The sequence below is a fragment of the Filicampus tigris genome, chromosome 11 (assembly GCF_054856515.1).
Source record: "Filicampus tigris isolate MCC_2025a chromosome 11, RoL_Ftig_1.0, whole genome shotgun sequence".
NCBI lineage: Eukaryota > Metazoa > Chordata > Actinopteri > Syngnathiformes > Syngnathidae > Filicampus > Filicampus tigris.
In genome coordinates, this window is record NC_141227.1 from 2422221 (window position 1) to 2426881 (window position 4661).

Genomic DNA, 4661 nt, shown 5'->3' on the forward strand with positions numbered 1-4661 from the left:
CATCCAGCACCTCCTTTCTCAAATCTTCGTTATCTTTCTCAAACAGATTCATAAGATGGAGATTCCAGCGGCGACTGTACCTTTGGCCTTTTCTTGCTTGTCTTGAAATGCATTGATTCAGTCGTTTAACTTCTTCACTGTGTCATCTTCTCTTTACATTGCATCTCAAAGCTCGTCACATTTCCTTCACGGCTACAATCTCTGCTGCATTTTTAATGACCATTTCTTCAAACTTGGAGAAGCTATCATTCAAACCATTGATAGCCTTTAAGATATCAGTGTTAGGAACGGTATCTTCTTTTTTATTGTTTCTGCAACTTCAAGACGGCTCTTCTTTGAGTCAGGACCCTTAAGAGGACTCGGGGGAAGAGGTGTACATAAACTTGGAAAAGAGTCGTAAGTCTCCATGTTTGTTATCAATCCAATCTTCTCTTTTGCGTCTCTTTTGGCCAGGTGGGTAGAGTAGCCAAAGATTTTACTCTAGTAAAAGTACTGTTACTTCAGAATAATATGACTCAAGTAGAGAGAGAGAGAGAAAGGCGTACGTACGCGGAGGGGATTTAATTCATGGGTTCAATGTAGCCTTATGTAGCCTTATGTAGCAGGGGAAGCGTACAGTTTCTTCTTCACAAATCTACTCAAGTAAAAATAAAAAGTATTGTGATTTAACAAAATTTAGAAGAAGTACAAAATTTCCCAAAACTTACTCAAGTAAATGTATCGGAGTAAATGTAACTCGTTACTACCCACCTCTGCTTTTGGCCATTACGTTAGCTCAACTGCTAACAGTAACGCAAGCTAACAAGCTTTACAGACGCAACATGAAAACATCTCTGTGCCGTCTTCCTTGAACTGATGCCCCCACAAACAATACACGAATAGCAAATATATTGTTTCACCTTTCAAATAACATCGTTTGAGTCCATTTCAATTGCTTTGGCAGTCCGGTACTCCTCAAAAGTTCACGAGCTCAGGAGAAAGCACTCATACAGGTCGCCATCTTGCTCAAGCTCCTGTTTGTATCCATCTCAGTGGGCGGCCATTTTGCCACTTGCTTTCAACTGATAATGACATCACAGTTGTTCAAGGCTCACATCATGACCAATCACGGCTCACCGGTTTTCTGAAGCTGAGTGATGATCGGTTGTTACCTGAGCCCTGAGCAACTGTGATGTCATTTTTAGTCGACGGCGAGTGGCAAAATGGCCGTCCCCTGAGATGGATAAGTATGGCTGAATTCTGCTGCTTAACTCATATTCGACAAACACATCATTATTAATCACAATGCAGGGCTTGGAATAGTGGAGGCACATACAACATATCATTAATAAAAAAAAAAAAAAAAATGGGGGTTGACTTCCACTTTTTAATGGTGATCAATAAATCTTAATCAGATGAGATGATTCATGATTATTGAGAAATAATTGTGTTGCGTGTGTTGTGATCTGATTGCTGTGCTACTATAGTGTCAAATGTCACTTGATTCATGTTTGTAACCATAAAAACTATTTAGACACAATGTATTTTGTGTTGCTCTTTTAAATTTCATAGGTTGGCATATACCACAGCATATAAAAAAATGTATGTAGTGATGTATTTCCCATATGTGTTAGTTTAATCACATGACATGTAAAAAAAATTGATGCCAAGCATATAAAGCTAGCATAAATTCCCTTCAAATTAAATATATTTTTTACGTTCAGAAAAACTGTATATCATGGTATGCATTCACATTTGCCTTCAAGAGCCCGTCAAGCGACTCCCACGGCGCCCAACAGTGCCTTCAATTCAAAAGACTGGTGTTACTAGACATTTTCACATTGGGCTAAAATAAATAAAAGAAGAAGCAGATTGCTGATCCTCTGTATTCTATTGACATGTGTCATTCCTTGGGGCAAACGGGTATACGGCGGTTGGCCTAGCACCCGCAACCGGTCACATCCACCGTCATCACTCGGCCTCGGCGGAGCCATCCTGGACAGTGGGGTCGTGAATCTCCCGCCGGCGGTGAGTCCCTTGGCGTTCCCTCCTCACGTCACCCACCGACCACCGTTATAATTGGCGACAGGACCATTAGACGTACTCACTATCCCGGCTCCGTCACCCGCTGTTTTCCCGGAGCAAAAGTCATGGACATAGTTAACATCCTGCCGGGTGTTCTTGACTCTCTGCCATCATCCATAACCCGGCTCATCGTTCACGTAGGGACAAACGAGACAATACGCCGACAGTCTGAGCAGACGAAGAGAGACTTTCACGCCCTCTTTGCCTTGTTAAGAACCTGCGGTCTGTCGGTCTGGGTGAGTGGCATTTTGCCGGCATTGTCTCGCGGAGTCGAGCGCTTCAGCCGCCTTTTAAGCTTGAACACGTGGCTCCTACGCACTTGTGGCCACCTTGACTTTGCTTTTATTGACAATTTTAACCTATTCTGGAATCGCCCGTCTTTTTACCAGCCGGATAGTGTTCATCCGAACTCTCTTGGTAGCAAGATTTTAGTCGCTAACATCCACCATGTCGTAACCAATTCCACTCCCAGCTGACTCTTGTCAATCATATTTCTTCTACTCATAAACTCATAAACGTTGCAATGACAATGTCACTACCATCACCTACAAGCCAATACCAGCTGCTCACAGTACCACCACCCTCACTAGCTCCCCCTGCAGGCCCTCATTATCATTACCACTATCGGACAACTTTCCCATTGAAACCATCACCGGCAGACGCTTCCCTTGCACACACAAACAAAGTGGTTTTAACAGTGGTAATCTAGTATATGTTAATACTGCTCATTCATACCACCATGAGCGCACGTCCAGCACAATAATTAATCTGGCCGTGCTGAACGTGCGCTCCCTTTTAAACAAAACTTTTAACATAAACTACCTGATTTTAGACAATAATTTACATGGTATACTTTTGTCTGAGACATGGCTTGGTACAGATGCTCCAGTTGCTCTCACCGAGGCTTGCCCACCGAAGTTTAGCTTTTTATTTTCTACAAGGGATGGCAAAAGAGGAGGCGGGACTGCATCAATTTTTATTAATACTCTTTTATCAAAGGAGATCATTTTTAGCAGCTATTTATCGTTTGAACACCATGCCTTTGTTTTTAGCAGTCCCCCTATTCTCTGCATTACCGTTTATAGACCTCCCCATCATTCCACTTCTTTTATTACAGAATTTTCAGAATTCTTATCCATTTTATATTCCAGTTATAACAGGATTTTAATAACTGGCGATTTTAATATACACATGGACAACATCTCGGACCCACTATCCAGACATTTTTTAAACCTTTTAAACTGCTTGGATTTTAAACAGCACGTCTTGCAGCCAACTCACAACAGAGGACACACCCTGGATTTGGTTATAACCTATGGCTTGTCTGCTGGTGTGTCCTCTGTTGTTGACTTGGCAGTGTCAGACCACTACTGTGTCTATTTTAACATCGCCAGTTTTAACCATCTAGCAGTCCCGGTGAGAACAGTGAAGAAACGCTACCTATCTTCTGAGGTGGCTGCAAATTTTATCGAGATCTTAAAAAGCACTCCTGCTGACATTTGTGAGGTCCAAAATGTGGGTAGACCTCGTGTGGCCGGTCATCAGATGTAAAAAGAAATTCAGGCAGAGACAATGTACAATTTTATACCACTGCAGCGGGGGGAGAGAGAAGGGAGGAACATAGAGTGCGTGTGTTCTCGGCTCCACTGTTGCTCTTTCCCCTCCCCCTCCCAGCCGCGGCTGGCTTTTATCTAGTACCTGTATGCGTCATAGGTGGGAGGGCCTTAGACTGATACAGCAAAAGATGTATAGACAGTGAATAATGAAGAATGTTTCTGAGAAATGCACAAAATATATATAGAACATTCTTAAGCAACTTCACACATTTTACCTGCACCCTGTGATCTTATTGTTGACAATTTTAACCTACATCTTAAATCATCATTAGATTCAGTAGCTCCACTTTTAATTAAAACAACAAAAACAAAGACTGTACCCCCGTGGAGAAACAATGCTATCAAAACATCCATCCATCCATTATCTGTACCGCTTCTCCTCACAAGGGTCGCGGGGCATGCTGGAGCCTATCCCAGCTGTCTTTGGGCAGTAGGCGGGGGACACCCTGAACTGGCTGCCAGCCAATCGCAGGGCACACAGAGACAAACATCCGCACTCACAATCACACCTAGGGGCAATTTAGAGTATCCAATCAACTTACCATGCATGTTTTTGGAATATGGGAGGAAACCGGAGTGCCCGGAGAAAACCCACTCAGGCACGGGGAGAACATGCAAACTCCACACAGGGAGGCCGGAGCCGGGATCGAACCCACGACCTCTGAACTGTGAGGCGGACGTGCTAACCAGTCGACCACTATCAAAACATCAAAGAGAAAATGCAGGAGTGCAGAGAGGAGGTGGAGAAAAAGTAAACTTACAGCACACTATGAAATTTTATGCGAACAACTGAAATCCTACAATAAAACAGTCAAACTGGCAAGATCTTCCTATTTCTCAAACCTCATTACAGTCAATAAAAACAACCCCAGAGTTCTCTTCTCCACCTTTGAACTTTTAACTAGTTCTGATTTTAATAAGTCCCCACAGAGACCAACAGACGCTCTCTGTGAGGACTTTGCAGACCACTTCAGAAGTAAA